Source organism: Malurus melanocephalus, unplaced genomic scaffold (genome assembly GCF_030028575.1).
Source record: "Malurus melanocephalus ecotype Western Australia unplaced genomic scaffold, MMel_1.1 scaffold_516, whole genome shotgun sequence".
Classification (NCBI taxonomy): Eukaryota; Metazoa; Chordata; class Aves; order Passeriformes; family Maluridae; genus Malurus; species Malurus melanocephalus.
The window spans coordinates 26972-48449 of NW_026623748.1; the positions used below are offsets into that span (position 1 = coordinate 26972).

The 21478-nt window shown below is 52.1% G+C and overlaps 1 non-coding gene across 1 annotated transcript; it reads left to right on the forward strand.

Annotated features, from left to right (window-relative positions):
* Positions 1-18441: 18441 nt before the first annotated feature.
* Positions 18442-18597, forward strand: LOC130582714 (small Cajal body-specific RNA 16). Its single transcript, XR_008966335.1, has one exon. It is a non-coding gene; the product is annotated as a small Cajal body-specific RNA 16 (non-coding RNA).
* The last annotated feature ends 2881 nt before the right edge of the window (positions 18598-21478 follow it).

A 21478-nucleotide genomic window follows, 5' to 3' on the forward strand; every position in this document is an offset into this window, starting at 1 on the left:
CAAGATTTTGCTCATGTACCAACAAAACTTGTATTTTTCATGTTGTTTGTGCATGAACACAGGGATTTTTCCCCTGCCCAGGGGTGTGGGATGTGCTTCTGGATCCCAGCTCACTGTTACCTTGAAAACATCCAGGAGGAATTAATATACAATATCAAAATATCAAATACCTGGAGTCCAGAGGATACAACTTGAAAACACACAGAGGTCCCTCTAAATCCCTCAAAACAGTTTATTCTCATCCTGGATATCCCAGTGGCAGCTGCTCACAGATTTCCATTCTTTTTGAGGATCCAGACCTGTGATCAGACTTCGATGRTTAAAAACCCTGCTGTGCCAGAGAGCTGAACCTGCTCAGTGCTGGAAAGGAGAAAAAATTCACTGGTGCTTCAGAGCAAGGGATGGTTTCTAGGACAGGAAAGACAGCTGAGGAAAGGTTCATTTATTATCCTTGTCATGGATTTTATTAGCAAAGGCCTACTATARGCATTTTTCTCTTTCTGCTTGCTCGTTGTTTTTCCTTAGGAGTGGCTGAGCTGCTCCCCCCTGGCTGGGTAATGAGGGTGCAGGGAGCAAACCCCATTAATCAGAGCTGGAGGGTGTGAACTGGGACATTGCCTATCCAGGCTCTTTTAACCCCTCAGCCCAGAAYAAACCATCACCCCCAGCCCAGCAGGAGCTTCCAGGGCTGCTCCCAGTCCCAGTTCAAACCCCCACGAGCTCCAGGGCCCGTGTCTGGCAGCAGAACTATGCTGCTGCTGTCCCTCCTTCATTACCAAATGAATCTCCTGGTGGCTGTGATGGATGTTGGCCATGATCCCAGTAGGGCAGGAATTTGATTATTTCAATAGCAGGACAAGGCTGATCCTGGTGACTCTCAGCTCTGGGTTGGTGCTCCAGAGGGGTTGGATGACGTTTGCTCCACGTTTTCCATTCCTATCCCCCTTCCCCAGGGCTTCTGAGCTGTCTCTGCCTCACCACCAGCCTGGGCCACATAGCAGCTGCTTGAAATGAAGGAATTTCCACTTCCTCTATCTTGAAAAAATACAAATGATCTCTTGAAAGAGAGGGTGACAGAAGGTTAGAATATTATAAAACACTTTGGTTGCTGTGTCTGTGTTTGGAGCTTTGGTGAGCTCCTGCCCCAGTTTGATGATATCAAACCCCAGCACCTTTGTCACGGGCACGGAGAACATCGAGGGACGTTTTTAGGCCAGGGCCAAACCCATCACTGGTCAGGCACCCAGTGGAGGGGATGGTGCTCCCAAACTGGGCAGGTTCCTGTGGGCAGCGAGCTGCTCCCACCCCACCTGTTCCCTGTCCCTCTGTCCAGTTTGTGTCCCAGCACAGCTCATCCAGACAAACCCCCTGGGAGCTGTCCCAGCAGCTCTTGAGCTGGGTTTATCTGCCCATGGGGGATGCTCTGGGTTGTGCAGGGACAAGGAGTGTGTCCAGGTGTCCAAAGGCTTTGCAAGCTCTCCACAGCCTCAGCAGCAATGGAAATGGAAGTGGGAAGGTGCAGCCAGTTCGTGCTTTGCTTTCCCTGCACACAGAGCCAAGGCAATGACAAAATCCACCCAGGGGAGCCCTGGGGCTGCTGAACTCGCCGGGCCAGGACCCTCCCCAGATGTGTTTTGCCCCTTTTCCTGCTCCATCCATTCCAGAGGGCTCATACAGAGCGGTTTTGGTCTCTTGCTCCCCTCAGGTACTGCTGAGCCCCACAAGGGCCCTGCTGTTCCCATCCTAACCCCGACCATGGAGGATCCATACGGGCAAGGAGCACACGGAACCCTCAATTCTGCCCAGAGGTGAGCAGCAGGAGTGGGAGGAGGGGGTGAAACACCCCCTGAATAGCCTGAATACCTCATGCCAGGCTATGCAGAGCCTGGAAAGCCAGGGAATTTAATGGGAAAGACATTGTCAGGCTGAATAGCATCARAGGGAGAGGCATCGGGGCTCGGCATCGAGAGAGCAGCAGCAAAGCCTTTCTCTGAAGGAGCTGCTCAGTATTTTGGCAGGTCAGCTCCCTGATTTGGGGTGTTTCACCCTGGGGTGCAGGAGGGCAGCAAGGCCTGCAGCCAGGCTGGGTCAGCTCGTTGCTGGGGTGCAGGGGGTGGCAGCTCTGGGGTTTGTCCCCAGGGTGTGACAGGGCCATGTGCTGCAGGGAGTCAGTGCTGTTCAAGGAAGTAGAGGTTTGGAAAATAAGAGATGTGGACACTTGGTAAGAGGCCAGCCTGAGTGAACCCTCCCTAGTGGGAATCCCTCTGTTAAAGCCCTGGGGTGATGCTYCTGCTGCAGMCAGTCAGTCCTGCWCCCATCCAGGGTGRTCCAGAGGGGAAAATGCCCCATTTWAACCCTTCTCTGGGGTTTGTTCACAGCCATCTCAGCATTTTTGGGGCAGCAAACATGTTCCAAGGGGGATTTGTCTCTCCTCTTTGCTGCGTCACCCTCGCTCCCTCCCAGCCTCTCTCTGTATCTGGAATMTCTCCAGATTTGGAATCTCCCCAGACATTCCAGAATGATCTGATCCTCCAACTCCTGTTTGGTGGGACCACGCTGCCAGAGAGAATGGGTGGGGAAAAATGTGGAATTGGAAATTCCAACCCCGTTGGAATCCCTGATCCCTCCCCTCCTCTCTGAGCTCTGTGAGAGTGAAAAGGTTTGATAACTCAGCCCTGAGCTCCAGCAGCTCTGTGCTAACAGCAAATGGTTTTATTTGCCATTAGGACAGTGAGTCAGGTTGATCATCAGGAAGAGCTTTTCATGGAAAATGTTGTCAAACACTGGAAGGGGCTGCCCAGGGAGGTGATGGATTTGTGTTTATGTTCATGTTCAAGAAACAGCTGGACATGGCCCATGGTGGCGTGGTGTGACTGACAGGATGCAGATCAGTGACAAGTTGGACTCAGTGATTTTGGAGCTCTTTTGCAGCMTGAACAATCCTGTGAGATGATTCCAGGACCCAGGCTGGGAGCGCTGACCTGTGCCCATCATGATCTGTGTCTCGTGGTGCTGAGTCTGTGACCTTTCCTGAGAGCAAATCTTGGCATCTCCCTCCTTTTCTACTTCATCTGAGCATTGCTCTTGGCTCTCCCACTGTCCAGTGTCCCCYCACAGCCAGGAAAACCTTCCCCTGCCATCTCGAAAGTGCTGTGGGGCACCCAGGCAGTGGCAGTGGCCAGTCCAGACTGTGCCAGAGGGTTTTATCTGCCACATGAACATTTTGTAGGATTTTTTCTCTGGTCCATCCATCTCTCAGCCCATTGCCCACCTTTCTGGGGTGTGAGGGGCTGTCAGCAAGGGGAGGGAGTGGGAGCAGAGGGAAGAGCAGGAGGGTGTCTGAGAGCACAGGCAGAGCCTGTGCTGGGTGCTGGATCCAGGGGAAATGCTCAGGGCTATAAATATTTCYCTGAGCCTTTGAAATGTGTTTGCTCCTGCTGCCTTTGAACCTCTCCTTTGGGCTGGTGCTTGGGAAAACATCTTGGGCAAACTGAGACATTAGAGGGGAGCAGCAGTGGGAATGGCTGGAGTATCCTTTTGGGAAAGGGGCTGGGCAGCTGGGATGCTGGGGGCAGCAGGATGCAGCCTTTGAGGGTTMTGGGATCCTGTATATTGGGATTCCAGCACCRGGGTGCAGCTGGGGGAGGAGGAAAMACCACCCGGCTGCTGAGCCTTCCCTAAGAGAGCCCTGTAGACACCAAAAGAAGAGGTTTATCCAAGAAAGAGCTGCACATGGGGATGGGGTTTGCTCAGCTGTGCCCATGTTTCTCACTGATTCAGAGATGGGGAGGGTTTGTGCCGTGGGAGCTCCTCCTCTCACCACGGATGGAACCCGCAGCTCCATCCCTGCAAACCCTCCCGGGGCTGGCGCTGCCTGGGGAGCTCCATCAGCTCTGGAACAGCAGCCAGGACACCTGGGTCACCTTGAGAGCACCCCACAGACCCCTCAGACAGCAGCCTGAAGAGATGAAAGCCCACCCTGGTGTGCACAGGCTCCCTGAGCTGTGTCTCCTGTCCCGCAGCAGATGGGGTGCTGGGGCACACAGACATTCCCCTGCCCCACAACCCCCATTTCACCCCACACTCCCTCAGCTGAGGCCCCAGTCCCATCCAGCAGCAGGCAGGGGGAGCTGGGTGTAGAAAGGACCATTTTGGGTGTAGGAAGGATTGTTTTGGGTGTGGGTTTTGGCTCCCTGAGCTGGTGCTGCTGGAAGGGGACAGGGAATGGCTGAACCCACAGGGACCCCTCGGCACCATGGCTTTGCCAGCACTGGGGGGGTCAAGGATCTGCTTAAAACCCCACCAGGGAACCACAAACCCCCGTTCCCATGGCCCCAGCTGGTGTGCAGCATCCTGCTGGCTGCTCTGGAGAGAGCCCAAACACAGAATCTGTCCCCASTCCGGGAGGAACAATGGAAAACCCTGGGACTCAGCAGATCCAGCAACCCCCAAAACCAGACCCTGCTCTGGCTGTCTGTCCTACCTCCTGCTCGGCTTTAACTCAGCAGATTCAGCTCCACACTGCAATGCTGTGACCTTTTGTGTGTGTCTGTCCTGCATCTTAGCCAGAAATTCCCGTTTTTCCCTCTATAAATAACATTTCTCTGTGTGTGCATATGTAGATGTAAGGAAAACTTTGCAAGCTGATTCCCAATCCTGCAGTGCTGGGTTAGCAGTTGGACTCGATGATCTTTAAGGTCTTCTCCAATCTTAACATTTCTGTGCTTCCATAATTATATACATTTTTATATAAATAAAACAGACTTGCCAGTTGATATCCAATCATGCAGTGCTGGGTTAACRGTGGCACTCAATGATCTTAAAGGTCCTTCCCAAACTAAATGCTTCTCTGCTTCCGTGATTTTTATATATATATATCTGTATTTATATAAATAAGCAGATTTACAAGTTGATTTCCAGTCATGCAGTGCTGGGTTAATGGCTGCACTTGATTTTAAAGGTCTTTACCAAACTAAATGGTTCTGTGTATCCATGCAGCGAGAAAAAACAGCAGTGRGATTTTGCAGTAGGGGAAACTGAGGCCCAAGCTGGCTGTCATTGAAGAAATCAATGTTCCCTGTGTTTATCCCCAAAAGGGACATGCCACCCTGACTGYCTTTGTGCCAGCCCTGCTCTGGGTTTCAGAGCAAACTGCACATTTATTTCCCAGCTACTGTCTGATATTACGTGAAAAATGAGATCTGCATTGGGCTCCTGTGGGGGTGAAAGGCACCGGTGAGAATTGGGATTAAGGTTTTGGTTTGGTTGGTTTTGCTTCTYCCTTTATTTCCGTGAGGGATGACAGCAATAGCGCTGTGGCTGCAAAGGCAGAGCACGCTTGGAGAAAATCCAGCCTGGTTTGACACTCTGCTGCCCTGAATGACAAGAATGAAATTAAAAAGGAGGGGGGAAAAAAAAGGGGAAAAAAAAATGGAAAGAAGGAAATTCCAGCAGCCACTGCTCCTGCCCTGGCATTGCTAATCCAACAGCTGAAGGTTTATTTGTACTGACTAAGCTGAAGTGAGCAACTTAATTCCCTTTTAATTCTCTTCAGAAGGCTTCAAAAAGCCTAATAGCTGTTTTCCTGCTGGCTGGCAACTCCGAGGCAGCCCCCAGCCTGCCCAGGGATTGTGCTGGGTTTTTATCAGCCCTTCCCAGTAAAGGATGGGGTTGGACCCTGGAGGGGCTGCAGGAGCTGCTGAGCTGGGGCTGTTCTTGCCCTTTTCTGGTGTTTTCTGCTTTATTCAGGCAGGGCTGCTCYGGGGGCTCTGCCAGGGGACTCAGGGGTGTCCTTGCTCTGTCCTCCTGCCACRGGGCCACCCTGGAACCTGTCAGCCAGAATTTGGCCAAATGCATCTCCTGAAGCCTCCCCTGGCYCCTGTGGCTCCAAAAGCATCTCAGGGTGGGGGGTTCATGCCCTGCAAATCCCACTCAGGGTTTCCAGCATTGCTGAGAGCATCTCCAGGCCTGGCTGTGGATGTGGCAGAGCTGCTCAGGGCTGGTTTTTCCCTGGCAGATCAGAGTGCAAAGCCACCAAGAGCTGCACCATGCACACGCTGCCTGAAATCTGGGAATTGCAGCAGAGCATCCCACATTTCTCTGCCCTCAGTTGGTAATTCCAGCAATTCCAGCAAATTCCAGCAATTCCAGCAAATTCCAGCAATTCCAGCAATTTCAGCAAATTCCAGCAATTCCAGCCCAGCAAACCTTTCTCCATCCACCCCCAGAGAATGCAAGGAAACCTTTATCTGTAAGAATGTCTTCAGCCAGTAAACCATTTAAAAAAAAAAGAAAAATCAATCTGAAAAASAAAAATCAAACTGAACCAAAATTTWAAAAATRACCTCAAACTGTAATCTTTTAATCGGTGTGGGATTTTGGAGTGTGGGCCCTGCACAGCAGGGGCTGCTCCTGGGTAGCCATCTGAGTCTTGGAACATATTTGGAAGAATAGAAAAGTAATTGGAAATTGAACTTTTTGTGTTTGAGGAATGGGTGTCAGGACTGGAAACAGGGAGAGCAAAGGGAGACTCAGACTGGCAGGAGAATGGGAATTTTACCTTCCTKGATCATTTATTATCTGTTAACCTTCAGCCCACAACAGGAAATGGTTGAGAATTTGATGCAAAGCATTTTCTTTTTACTAGAAGGTGGAAATAGCAGGGGATATTTGCTGGGGAAAATTGGTCTTGGAGGGTTTTGCTGGGGGAAGCTAGGGAATTCTTCAAACTCTGCCTAAATATTCATCCACTGGTGGTGGGAAACTGCGTCTCATCAGGAGGGTACCACTGATGTGTCAGTGATGTAATTCAATGAGCACAAAATCAAATTGCTCTGCTTGGTAACATCCCTATTCCTCATTTTCCATGAAAATAAAGCATTTGCTGTTTATTTGTCATGTGTCAATGCTGTGAGACATGGGTAAGGAAGGATGAAGGTTCAGCTCGGAGGGGTTGGGGTGGGGGCTGTCCTCTAACCCCCAGGGAGAAAACCAAAATAATCCTCATGTGTGGGGTGAAACCTGTTGCAGTGGGAAAGTGAAATATTTGGCAGGCTTGGAGGGTTTATAGGGGTGTTAAAGAGGTGGTGTGGGGGATTTTGAGGAGGTGTTAAAAAATTGGTGTGGGGGGTTTTGGGAGGATGATAAAGAGGTGGTGTGGGATGGGGTGGGGGATTTTAGGGGGAGGTTAAAGAGTTGGTGTGGGGGATTTTGGGGGATGTTAAAGAGGTGGTGTGGGGGGTTTTGGGAGGATGATAAAGAGGTGGTGTGGGATGGGGTGGGGGATTTTAGGGGGAGGTTAAAGAGTTGGTGTGGGGGATTTTGGGGTGGATAATAAAGAGGTGGTGCGGGGGATTTTGGAGGGATGATAAAGAGGTGGTGTGGGATGGGGTGGGGGATTTTAGAGGGAGATTAACTGGCCGGTGCATTCTTGCTGTGACAGCATTTTGGAGACAGTGTAGAGCTCAGGCTTGGGGCACAGCTGACCCCACAACTCACTCCATGTCACAGGATGGTCCTTGGAAACTCCAAGATGCTTGTAGGACACTCTCCAAAGAAAGGACCTGATTCCTTTCCCTCGCTGTTCTCACACCTCATTTATTGCCAACCAGGAGTAGTTCCCCGCTCAGATGAAGGATTCTCCCTGCTCAGTGCCAGGGGTGGGGAATCAGAACCCCTAAACCCTCCTCGGGAGATGTGGGGCAAACCTCCAAACCGGTGCCCGGTGCTGGCAGGTCACACGAGGTGTCCCGTTCTCAGGAAAGGGTACAGCGGGGTGCCCGCATCCAAAGACCCTTTTTCCCTTCCCAGCCTCGGGGATCAGCCCTCGCCGAGCCCAGCCGCAGCTCCAGTCTCCGCTGACATCTAGCGGCAATCGGGGCTCGGAGATGAAGCCTCGAGGAGGGATCAACCTTTTTTCCTGCGGGTCCCCATCCTCGATGCAGTGACACCGCCCCCGGGGACAGCCACCCCTCGCACACACCTTGGGGACAGCGTCCCTGCCACCCCCTGCACACGGGGACACGGAGGTGAGGAGGGRACTCATGGCTTTGACCCCTGAACCCGCCTGATCCGCTCCTCTTATCCCAAAATCAGCCAGGAGAAGCTTTGTCCTCTCTCGTGTTTGCTAATCCGAAGCACTCAGCGGGACGCTGAAATATTCCASGGTGGAAAGGTTTTTTAAATTTATATTCCGGGATAAAAAGACTTGTCCAGAGTTTTTTAAATATCACAGCAGACCCCTTGCTGGCTGCAGTTGCCTGCTGCGCTGCCCTTTTCCCAGCTCCTGAGCACAGCCGCCCTCTCGAGCAAGGGAGGGCTTCAGAGGGGCCACTGGAGACATCAATCACGGAGTTTCTCTCATTTTCCCCATCTGAAGGAATRAAAAGTTTTGGCAGGATGCGTCAGCTTTGATCTGCTCGAATTGGGATAAAAGCTGTAAAATGGGAGGGGGAAAAAAAGTAGCAGGAGAAGGACCTGTGAAGAGTTGASGATGGTGAGGGGCTGGGATGTGCCWWGGAGGATTCTCTCGATGGAGGTGGGTGACACATCCCCTGGCCCCAAGGACAAAGGATGATGCTGCCCTGCACCTTCAAACCCCGTTTGTAAAWCCTGACCCAGCCCACCCTCAGCACCCCCACGGGTGGCGGGGCTGGAGCTGCCCCTTGCTGCCTCGCTTTACCTCCTCCTAAAAAAAAATAAACAAAAAGCAACTTGATTCACTTTGTTACAGTGCAAACATGAATTTTACACCTCTTATAATCTCCGCTGTTGTGAATTTCCCTCCCGAAGAGCCACAGAGCCCAGCACGGCCTCCCCGCTGCCGACAATCGCTTGTACACGAACACATTATTTGATAGGAATCTCTCTGGGTTTTTTCCTTCCCGCTGAACATCCTTATCGCTGCTGGGGCGTTGTGTGTGCGCTCGGGGAAGCGCTCCCTYCGCATTCATCGGCCGCAGATTGGGCAGATCCGCTGCCCTCGGAGGACCATCAGAGCACAATGGTTCTGCCATCCCTTTTCTGCAGAGCCACAGCAGGAATTAGCGGCTCAAAAACTCCGTTCCCAGCTCCGGGAGGAGCAGAGCAAAGGGAGCCTGACAGGATTCCAAAGGGAAAGAGGTGGAACTCTTGGAGAGCCGGATCCCCCTCCCCACTCAGGACCCCTGATCTACAGGGGTACCCGATCTAATTTGTTGATTTTCAAGTAAATTAACTCCCGAGCGAGTCTGGAGCCAAGTGGCTCTGTTAAATAATTTCTGCTCCAGGAGGAAATCGTTTGCCAAGGAGGCAGGAGCCAAGAGCAGCTGGCAAGCGCCGATCCCCTCGTTCGCCACAGCCAGAGCCCGGCGTCCTGCGGCTCAAGGTGTGCAAAACTCGGAGCTAAATGCTTTTTTAATGGGATAACATAGCCGTGATATTTATCTGAGGATCATGTTTTGCATGCAGGATGGGCTTTTTTCCTATTTACTGGTTTGTTGGTTTTTTTTTGGTTTTTTTTTTTTTTCTCATGCCACTGTAAAGAAGAAAATAAAAGCCTGTAATCTCCAGCTGGCAGACGCTGAGCAGATGAACTTCAGGGGCCTCCCAGCGCTCCTGGAGGAGTTTTGTCCTCCGCGTTATCTCCACCTCCAGGTCGCATCGTCCCGGGGTTTAGCAGAGTTMCTGGGTGGAGCTGTCCCATCCCTGCTGCAGGCAGGGGTCCCAGGGTGGGCTGCAATCCCAAATTGTGCTGGCAGCAGTGTGTTTCCAGTGATAACCCTTCTCCCAGCTGGAGCAGCTCAGTACCACGTGCAGCCTCTGCCAGCGACAGCGCAGAGCCTGGACCATAAACCCATCCTGGCAGGAGCATCCCTGCAAGGCCTTGATGAGCATGAAAAAAACCAATTTTCCCCATCTCCTCAGGTACTGTAGCTTTCAGTGCTAATTATTGTGTGTTTTAATTCATCCATAACTGATACGGTCTTCAAAGCTTAAATGTCTTGCTCTAACGCTTCCAGTTTTTTATTCCTTTTTTTTTTTTTTTTCCTTTGAACTCCTGCAAGGGAGCCTCTGGGACTCTACAGCTCTTGCTTTATGTTTGCTTTTAATCAGCTTGCTTTTCTTCCCAAAAACAAAGACAAATAATGCTGCCACGGTTTCTCCTTGGAAATTTCKCCACACTGAGGAGAAGAGAGAGGGAAAGTGTGACCTGTTACAGGCTGAGTTTCCTGATGTCTTTCTACATTTTTCATCTGGTTGGCTGCAAGACAAACKACTCCCTTGATTTAGCTGAGAAATTGAAGGGCACACGCATCTAACTGGGGAGTGATSCAGGCTGGGGAATCGTGGTGAGCAGGAGTGGTGGGATTGAGGGATCAGCAGGCCAGGGAGCCTGGTCCTTGTGGCAGAACAGCAGCCAGCATCATGGCAAGGGTGGCACTGGTCCTGGTGGGATGAAACCCTGGTCACTGGTGCTGTGGAACACCTCTGGGTGGGTGATGGGTGATGGGAGGTTGGGTTGTGCTGCTGTGTGTGGGCTCAGGTGGTGCTTGGAGAAAGCAATCCCCACTGCCCACGGGTGCTGTTCCTGCTGGCAGCATCTAAGGTAGTGTGAAGTTTCCTGGGATTATTCCTGAGGATGGATTTGTTGGCCAAAAGTACAAATCCTGTGCCAGATCTGAGGACTGTGCTGTGGCAATGTCTCATTTCCAGGGGTGAGTGCACCCCTGCCACCACCCAGTGCAGGGTTCAGGGTTGTCCTGTAGTTGGAAAATACACCAGTTTAAAAACTTTTTATGTAACTTCAGTCAAAAAATGTTGTTYGCCTTTGCCCCGGGGGAATGGTGCTGAAGTTTCTTTCCAGGGCATTTGTCCTGGGGGACAAAACTCCTTATTCTGCAGCCCAGGTGGGCTCCAGGAGGACAGGGGGCTCATGTGGGTATGAGCAAAAGGTGATAGGAGGAGATGTTTGGAGGAGGCTGCTGAGGGCTCCAAAACCCCAGCACAGCCCTGGTGCCTGCCCAGACCAGCTCACACAACCCCCACCAGCAGGGCATCGCAGGGCCCCTTCTCCCTCCTCATTCCAAAGAATCCACGTAGAACATTTCGAGGTTTTTTCTTGCTTTTCTCATCTTTGCTCCCTGCTGGAGCTGATTTATCCCTGTGGCTCACAGAGCTCCATCCARCAGGGACACGTTGTGCCTTTGTAGTCGGTGCGATTGCTGTAAATTCTCGGCTGCTTTGTGTCAGCCGCAGCCCGACACAGCCCATAAACCTTTCTGGCCSTGTTATTGCACTTGAACCTGGCACAGGCTGCTGCTGGTGAGCTGGCACAGGCCCAGAGGAAGGGCTTGGAGCTCCAGGGGTGTGCTGCTCTCCAGTGTGACACCCCAGCCTTGTTCCTAAAGTCACCTACGGGTTTTCTGAGTCCTCGGAAGGGAGGGCTCTGTCCTTGCTGTCACTCTCTGGAGAGCCCCTCGTGCTCCAGGGGATGGTCCAGACCCTTTCCAGTGACAGAGCGAGGAGCAATGGTCACAAATTAAAACACAAGTCCCACCTCAATGTGAGGAAAAGCTGCTTTCCATGGAGGGTGGAAAACCACTGGAACAGCTGCCCAGGGAGTGGTGGAGTCTCTGTCTGGAGACATYCCAAACCCACCTGGACGTGTTCCTGTGTCACCAGGGGACCCTGCCTGGGCAGGGGGTTGGACTGAGTGATCTCCAGAGGGCCCTCCCAAACCTGACTATTCTGGGATTCTGATTCTGTACCACCCCTGGCCAACCCTCCACTGGAGACAGATGGGCAAAGAACCCCACAGCACGTGTTTCTGAGGCTTGCAGGTGCAGCAGTAGCAATAACAAAAATAAAAATAAAAATAAAAATAAAAATAAAAATAAAAATAAAAACTAGTATTATTTTTATCTATATGTATAAATACTATATAGAAATTATATATAAGTAATGTATGTAAATATATGTAAATATATAGATATATTTATATAAAATCAATAATATATATTAAATAAATATTTCAAATCATAACAATTACATAATTATATATTAATATATAAATAATTAACATTAAAATTATATATAAGTAATATATAAATGTATATTTACATATAATTAAGGATATGTACTGAACAATATTATTATTATTATTATTATTATTATTATTATTATTATTATTATTATTATTATTATTATTATTATTATTATTCCCCAGCACAGAACCAGTGAAGTGAAAACTCAGCAGTCCCAGGGTGAGATTGCTCCATGCTCACTACATCATCCATAAGTGACATGTGCAGGAGGGCAGCAGCAAGCAAAGGAAGCCTCTTGAGAGCCACAAAAACCGGACTTTTAATTTAAAACTCCSCTTTCCTGTTGGAGTGTCTCTCCTGCCAGTCCATTTTTTATTCCTGTTACGCAGCAGTGATCAGCAGGTAACAAGGGAGAAAGGAAAGGAATGGSCTCACAGCTCTGTCTGGCCGATTCCAGCACTGTAAATTACAGATATATATGGTACAAAGGAGGGCTGGGATATTAATTTCTGTTGTTGAAATGAACAGACCCTCTACTTTAATTTACTGCAAAATAATGAATGACTTTGTGAGATACTCGGCAAAGATAAAGACACCTCGGTAAATCAAACAGCTCATAAGCACTTAGGGCTCAGTCTATCTCGCATGTGTACTTAAGTGGTTTGTATTGTTCTCAGAAAGCAGAAATAAGCAGGCGTTTAACTGATGCTATCTGCCAAAATAAAGGATGAACCCGTGAATCAAACGGTTCCTGCAAATCCTCATTTGCATTTGCAGAACGGAATGAAGAGTGGTGCTGCAGGGATCTGCAAACATCCAGGTCCAAGGCTGAAGTGTGTCCTGCAGGGGCCATGGGGTGCAGGCAGCGGGGTCCTCACGGGAGCAGCAGGGGTTTGTATAGGGTTTTTATATYATGGGGTTTATCCCCAGCTGAGCAGGAGGAGGAATGGAGGGCATGGATGAGCCTGGGAGATGCCAGGATTTGTCTGTCTCTGCTCATCCTGTGCCTGTGAAAACACCGTTCGTGCGTTTCCAGTCTCGTGGCACTTGACAGGAAATGGTGAAAAGCAGAGTGTGCAGAGAATCCAGAGTGGATCTGTCACAAAGAGCCAGATCCTGGCTGGTTCTGCCTCAGTTTCCCTCTTGGTGTGCATCCACCTCCCCAGGCTGTCATACAGCTCTGTCTCCTGACTCAATACTTTTTCCTCTCTCTGGGCCCACTTGTGCCAGGCAGCAACAGCAAAGACACTAAAATTGCACCTGCAGGGAAGGCAGGAGCTCTGGGGTGGCCCTAAGGAACTTGAATTTTGGGCTATGGGAACCCAGCCCCACAGATCAGGGAAGGCAGCAGCCCCAGAGTGCCAGGCAGCAGCAACTCTGCTTAGTTAGAGCCAAAAAGATGCAATCAGAGCCTGAAATGAAAATAAGATATGGATGTGGCCGATTTTGACATTTATAGCTCATGTTTATTTATGCAAATTGGCCAAACTCTATAGGAATGCAGCAGAAGGAGATTGCAAAGGGCACCAACTCATCCTTGACATCTGTGTTGGAAGCATCTCCTGCACATCTGTGGCCCTGTTAAGCAGATTTTTGGGGCGGTGAGGAGGCAGACAGGGTGTGAGGGCTCTGTGAGCGGTGCCAGAGCCTGTCTGGGGCTGGGGGACCTTTAGGGATGTGGGTTTGGTGGAACAGGAAGGTGTCAGAGTGAACCATCTCAGTGCTGATCCCCAGAGTGCAACACAGAGGCATCTCCTGGGGAGAATTCCAGCTCTTGACCACTCTGAATGTACAGGGGGTTCTCCTGTGGAAAACCAAGTGCTTTGGGGTGTCTTAGGGTGTGGCTGCCTGAGCACAGAATAAAAGGGGTTAGGGTCCTTTCAGGGCTGTCACCCCTGCAGTGCCCTGCCTTCCTCCCTCCTCATGGGCTTTTCTCACATAGCAGAGGAGAGCAGGAGTTTTACAARGGTAACAAGGCCCTTGTTTTATAATGTTTTACTTATCCACAACACTGAAACGCTTTGTTCCTTGCAGGTCACCTGGCAAAGCTCTGGTGACAGCAAAACCTCTGCTCTGGGCAGTTTCCCCATGTGCGGGGTGACCCTGGAGGAGCTGCAAACCCTCGAGCTGATGGTGAATCCCACCCTCTGCTCCCAAAGAGGCACAAAGGCTCCACTCCCAGCCCTCAGGCATCAGGGGATKCTCACCATGGAGCCAATGTCCACCCATCCCATGGGATATTCCATGTGGGGCCAATAGATCAGCTGTGGAACTGATGATCCCATTGGGAATCGCTGCAGGCTGACACATCCCACACTGCAGCAGTGACCCCAAAGGCAGGAGCACCCAGCCCCAGCAGGACCAGGCTCCCTGATCCACGTGCTGTTCAGTTTTCCTAACGCTGCTGAAAGCCAGGGCAGCTCCAATTTGCACCATGGGCAAACACCAAACCCCACATCCAACAGAGAAAAAATTCTGCTGGAGCGCACCGTGAGGAAAGAAAATCACTGTGGAATAAACAAGAAAATCCATCACTGGTGGGAAGAGGAGGAGAGAATTGGTTTAAGCATCCACGTCCAGGACTGTGACAGCAATCAAACAACGGCCCTTTAAATGTCAAGGGGGGTGAGCGTGGTTTAATAGCAACAAAAACGCTGCCAGGCTGGGCAACATGCAACAAAGCAGAGGGATGGATGCATCCACCTATTATCTGCTCCCTGGAGAAAGAGAGGAGGGAGATAATTCAGGTTTATGCTTGATCTAGTGTGTAAATCTCAGAGAGGTAATGTTTTCTTTTATCAAAGGGAAAAAAAAAAAAAAGAATGTTTGTTCTCAGCGCTGTCCCTGCCATCAGCCAGACAGCCCGAGCTCAGCTGCACAAATGAGATACAAACATTTACAGATGGGCAGAATTGCACCCAGGAGGGATGAAATCCAGGAGGTGTGTGGCAGCCGGGCTCTGCGTGGGCCCCTGGCTSTCTTGGAGCCAAAGACAGAGTGTGAGGAGGGCACAAAGGGGTCAGCAGGGTACACTGTGGCAGCATCAGGCATGAAATGCTGTGGCCTTCGCAAATAAAACTCTTGGAAGGGTGTGAAATGCAATTGTTCTGCACACACATGCCCTGGTGCTCTGCCCTGGAGGGAATGGGTGGCTCCCCCTGCCCTTTTTGGGGTGTCCCGATGCTCCCTGCACCTCCCACCACCTCCTGGGGACAAACCAGGCTGGTGACAAACCAGCTGTGAGGTKTCCCAGCCCCTCTAACCCAGCTGTTAAAGCCCCTCTGTTTTGTGGGAGTGCCCAGGGAGCCAGCACAGCCCGTGGAGCCAGGCTCTGGTTCCAGGGCTCTCCCACCACACTTCAAACACCCAGCACCACTGAAGGATTTCACTGCAGTCGCGGGTGGATTTGGTATCTTGGAGATCTTTTCCAGCCTCAAGGATTCTGTGAATCCATATGAAGAAAAAAGAACACTGAGCATTATGACTYCAGCATTAAACCAGCAACACACGAAAAGCGGGGGCTGTGTTGGGAGAGGGAAAATCCCTCAGATTTTGAACACCGGTCAAGGGGCAGCAGGGAGGAGCTTTGTACTCCTAAAAGCACAAAAGCAGCTTTTGCAGAGTCAGCTCCTGAGATCTGCAGGTATTTGTGTTTCCATTCATCCCTCTGCATCACAATCCTTTGTGCAAAGCAGGGATCGTAACCTCTGCTTTCACCGGGGCTGCAGAGATGTTCCTCGGTGTTTGTAGAGCGCTCCTGCTGTGTGTTTACAGGCGGCAGAAGGAAAAATCGCAAGGAAATGGAGAGTTTAACATTCACAGCAGGCTCTGAGCAGKGCAGGCACCCACTCCTGGGGATCCTGAGTGTGGAATTACCTGCTCAGCCAGCACAGCGTGGGGCTGGGCTGTGGCACAACATTGTCCCTGTGTCACTCACTCTCTGTGTTCAGATGTGCCACCACTGAGGGGCCACACTAAATTTTAATGGGTAAAAATGAGATTTTTTTTGTTTGGTGGTGGTGTGGTACTTGGCTTCCCCAGCTGCTCCTCCCATCCAGGTTTTGCACGGCTTGGACCTGTATGTATATTTTATAAGAGGTCTGCTAAAATGTGTTATTGCAGGAATAAAACTAAGCGCTGCTTCATTTTTAATGAGCCATCAGGGAGCGAGTTAYTGCTGGTGATTTGGAGTGGTTTTCTGCTCCTGGGCTGTTTATACTGAAATGTCTTGGAGGGAAATTTGTGATTAAATTTCATGAGTGAGATACCTGTATTTGTGCTGAAAGCCTGTCTCTTAACCACGAGTGGGGCTGTCAGAGCCACTGAGAGTGAAGCTCAATTCAACATAAACAGGTGGCCTTGAGAACTMTCAGCAGAATATTAGATCAAAACACTGATTTACTCTGTATTAACTGCCCTGTGGCTTCAGTTCCAGCCAASAGCAGCCTCTGAACTCTCAGWGTGCAGAGATTTTGTCTTTGGGGRTATTATAATAATGGAATMATAGAATGATTTGCATTGGAAGGGACCTTAAAGCCATCTCATTCCATCCCTGCTGAGGGCAGGGATCTGTCACTAGACTGGGCTGCTCCCAGCCCCAATGTCCAGCCTGGCTTTGGACACTGCCACGGATCCAGGGGCAGCCACAGCTTCTCTGGGCACCCTGTGCCAGCATGTCAGCACTCCCACAGGGAAGAATTTCTTCTTCTCTTCTCTTASTTTAAAACTATTCTCTCTAGTCGCCATTTGCCGGTGTAGAAAGTCACTCTCCATCTTTTTACAAGCCGCCTTTAGACACTGGAAGGGGCTCTAAGGTGTGCCCGGAGCCTTCTCCTCTCCCAGCCTGGCTCCAGAGCCGACAGGCTCCAGCCCTTGGAGCATCTCCAGCCCTTGGAGCATCTCCAGCCCTTGGAGCATCTCCAGCCCATGGAGCATCTCCTTGTCCTCCTGTGGAGCAGCAGCTCCAGAACCAAACCCCGTCCCGGCCGGGCCGGTCCCGGGCTGCGCGGGGGCTGTTCCCTGCCCGCCCCGAGCCCTCCGCTGTGCTCCCGGCAGCTCCCTCCTCATCTCCGGGCCCTGATCCCGGCAATTCCCGAGAATCCCGGTGCATCCCGGCCGCGCCGTGCCCATCCCGGTAGCCCCTAGCCCGTTCCGGTAGCCCCTTGCCCGTCCCGGCCGCTCCGCGCCCCGCTGCAGTACCGGATCAGCCCGCCGGACGGCGCTGTCTCTGGCGGACTGTGCCCCGCGCGGCGCTCTAGCCCGCTGCTCATCTCGGTGCGCTCCCGGCCCCGCTTCCGGCCCCGCTCCTGGCCCAGCTTCCGGTCCGGGCTTCCGGCCGCGTGGCGGGCGGGGGGACTGAGGGAGAGCCGGGAATATGGGGGAAATGAGGGAGGGTCGGGATATGGGGGAAATGAGGGAGGGTCGGGATATGGGGGACTGGGGGGGGATATGTGGCTGAGGGTGAAGGAGGGCGTAGGGGGGGAGAGGGCAGTGGGTGTTGGGTGTGGGGACGGGGGAGGTGGATTTTGGGGCGCTGGGGTAGTGAAGGCCTGGGGAGCAGAGTGGGGGGGCAGGAGGGGCTGCACTGGGGGCTTGGGGGAAGCAAGGACTGGAGGGATGCAGGATTTGGGGGACTGGAGTGCTGAAGAGGTGTGGAGTTGGGGGGGAATGAGACACTGGAGGGCAGGGTATGGAGTTCTGGGGGGATGGGGTTGGCTGGGTTTGGGGGTGCAGAGTGGGATGGTTTGGGATGCAGGATGGTGGGTATTGAGGTACTGGAGGGAAGGATATGGGCATCTGAGGGTGCTGCAATGGGGTGGGAGACAATGTGGGAGATGGAGGTCAGTGTGGGGAGGCTGGGGGAGATGGGGTTTGTGGGGCTGGAGTGCTGGGGAAGGGTGTGGAGGGGGCTGGGTGTTCAGGGTTTGGAGGGTTGTAACAGTGAGGGGGTGCAGGGTGGGGTTGGGGGTTTGGGGGGCTGCAGTTCTGGGGGTGCAGGGAGAGGTTGTGGGCACCGGGTTTGGGATCTTTAGGGGGTTTTAGGGTCGGTAGGAAGGCTGGGGTTCTGTGCAGGGCCAGCCCCGGGGTGTGGYTCCTCCCTGGGGGAGGTGTTGGGCCCACAGCAGGGTTGTGGGGCAGGGAGAGCTGAGTGGGGCCATGGGGTGTAAGGAGTGAGCCCTGTAGTGCAGGGCCAGGCCAGGGTGTGCCCCAGGACCAAGAGCCTGACCAGGACTCTGTTTTTGCTGTGAATGCCACAGAGCTTTGTGTGTCACAGGATTTCCTGCCGGGCTCAGCCCCAGAGAAGCCGCAGCCCCGGATGGTGACACGGGTGGGACTCGGTGCTGCCATCCCTGGGGTGACAGAGCACCAGGTGAGTTGGGGGAGCCCTGTGTGCCCCTCCTGGGCAGGGCTGTGGGGTCAGGGCTGGGGAAGGGCTGCTGGGTGGTACCAGCCAGCCTCACCYGCGCCCGAGAGCAGCTCCCAGGTGGGCTCCGTGCTGAGCCTCACCCGTGCAGTAACAGGTGTGAACATTCATGAAGCATTTTGATGGTCATGTATGATACTGCACACAACACCTGTGCCCCTAATCCAAGCAAAAACGGGTTGGATTGGGTTTTTTTTTTTAATGTGTATTGAGTCTTGAAAATGTTTTGCAAAATCAGACTGGTTCTCTCTCAGGTATGGAAATCAGAACTTGGGTATTTGATTTATCACTGGATGTTGTTTGAGTTGCAAAACTTTGTTCCCCACATCGCAGGGAATAGTGATAAGGTGGTTTCTGTACCTGAGCAGGTGTAAGGTAGTCTGTTGGAAGTTGTGTACTTTGCTCTCTTGTAACGTGTTTGGTCTCTCACCTGCAGCAGGGGTTCAGCTGGGGACAGCTCAGGGRACTCTGCACCCTGGCCAGCGTGGGAAGGGAGAGGGGAAGGTCTGTGCTGGGAACCTGGCACCAGAGTGATCCCGGCTGCTGGCAAAATTTCCTTGCCAAAATAAGAAGGGCTTTTTCAGTTTGTTGTTTTTTCTGTTGATTGGGTGATCTGATTTTGGTGGGCTTTTGGAAGTGCTCATGTAGGGATGCTTTTGGGAAGGATTTTAGGGAGAGGTGGGGGTGGGATGATGCTTCAGTGAACACTGATCCAGAGGGGATGGGTCTGTGTAGGCCAGGGCGCTCTGGCTTTGGCTGCATTCCTGGTGAACACCCTGATTGTTTCTTTTCAGGTGGCTGGGCCTGGTGGTTCTGCAGGATGGTGAGAGCTGCTCTTACAGTTTGGTTGTACCTGTGTGGTCTTTTTGGGTTATCACAGACTCAGAGAGGGGTTTGGGCTGGAAGGGACYGTACAGACCATCTCCTTCTAACCCCTGCCATGGGTGGGGACACCTTCCACTAGACCTGATTGCCCCAGGTCCTGTCCAACCTGGCCTTAGACACTTCAGGGATGGCACAGCCTGTGACTCTGAGCACCCTGTGCCAGGGCCTCAGCACCCTCACTAATTTCCTAATACTCCATCTAACCCTGCCCTCTGTCAATTTGAAACCATTCCCCCTTGTCRTGTCACTACACTTTCTTGTGAAAAGCCCCCCTCCAGTTTTCCTGTAGGTTATAGAAAGCAGTTTTGCTTGATTGGATGGTGAGCATGAATAAAACCCATTTCTCCAAGCTGGCTTTCTTCATTTTTTGATATTTAATACTTTAGTGGATGACCAAAGYAGGGAGGTGTTTAATTGCTGCAGGTGGCTGTGCAAGCAGGCCCAGACTCCTGCACTGACACCGGGGCTGTCACAYGCTGCACATGTGCAGTGCCCCAGTGCTGCTTTGGGAGCTGTAGGGCAATCGGGTCCTGAACTGAACTCAGCAGTGCTGCAGGCTTTGGGATCATCTCGGTGTGCCAAGCTCCCACCTCCGCTAGAGGGTGTGGAGCTCCACAGAATCCTTTGTATTCAGAGAAATGGGCAAGCTGGGAGCCTTGCTTTAATCGGATGCACAGGCAGCGAGGCCGYGGCAGGATTACATCCCTCGGGAGATCCCTGCTCTGTGCTGCTTGTGCATTACACAACTGCCAGGCAGGCTCTGTGGGGTGAGGCTGTCCCTGGGCAGCCTGCAGCCAGGAGCAGCAGCTGCAGAGTGCAGGGAGGCAGCTCTGGTTTGATGCAGTATTGCCCATCTCCCGTGYAGGTACCTGGAGGTTGCTTGCAGGGATAACCTGCACAGGCCAAGCTCCCTGTTTTTCCCCTTGGCAAGCAAAATGTGTCTAAACAGCAGGCACAGTGTTTCACTTGCACAAGAGCCTGGCTCCTGGGTTTCCCTTCCTGGGGCGATTTCCACTTGGTCTGCAACACTCCCAAGACTGTGCTGTGAAATTCCATAAGCCTGTGCTGCTTGCTGGGCTGTGGGTGCTCCCTGTGCTTGTAGGATGTGCTGCAGAGGCTGCTCAGCTCGTGGTAGCCACATTGGCTCCTTGGCCATGTGCAGGATTCCTTCCTTGCCAAATTCTGCCTCCAAGTGTCTTATTAATGAATTTCAGAGCAGAACTGGACCCAGCAGTGCTGCCTTTGCTCTAGCACTCAGTGCCTGAGGGAGCCCCTGAAGGAGAGCTGGGTGTCTGGGTAAGTATGACATGCTGTGGCTGGAGACGTGGAGGAACACAGACCCCTCTCCAGCTGCTGGTGATGTGTGGGTCTGCAGACACTTTGGGACCTGGATCCATCTGGGAAGGGAGCATCTCTGTGGGGTCAGGAGGACCTCAGGCCTCAGCATGCTGTTAGGGATGTCCAGTCCCTGGGCTTGGGGAGAGCTAAGTGGCCTCTCCAGGGACCTTCTTGGAAGAATCCCATGGGAATGTGCCCTAGGTAGAAGAAGGGTGGCAGAGAGCTGACTAATATCCAAGGATCACTTCTTTCAGGCTCAATAACATACATATGGGAAAGAAATGGAGCAAAAGGGGCAGRAGARCTGCAGGGRTGGACATGAAACTCGGTCARGAGAGACAAGGRGGTGGAAGAAGGGACAGGCCACCCMGGATGAATAYGAAGGATATTGTCAGTGTGCTGTGGTGTGCTCATCCACAGCCAAGAATGATGACGGGAGGGAGGTCAGAGACCGTGTCCCCCAGTGCCAGATCCTGGTCCAAAGCCAGCTGTGGAGCAGCAGCCAGGATCATAACCCAGCCAAACAAATCCTCCATCAGCTGAGTATGAAATGGATCTTTATGTGTTTAATGAGAAGGAGGCAGAGGTGTCTGCCCAGGCACCTGTGTTTTACCTCAACTGCCACCAGGCCAGTACAGGTTCCTTGAGCACTGGGGCTGGGCTGGGATCTGGTCAGCCCCTGTGGAAGGGGAATGGGTCCTGTGTGGCCAGGGGAGATGCCCAGGCTGTGGGGGCAGCTGCCACGTTGGGGCAGGGTGGTGAGCAATGGGGAAACCTCTTTGTCCTCCAAAGCACAGCCCAGAGAGGG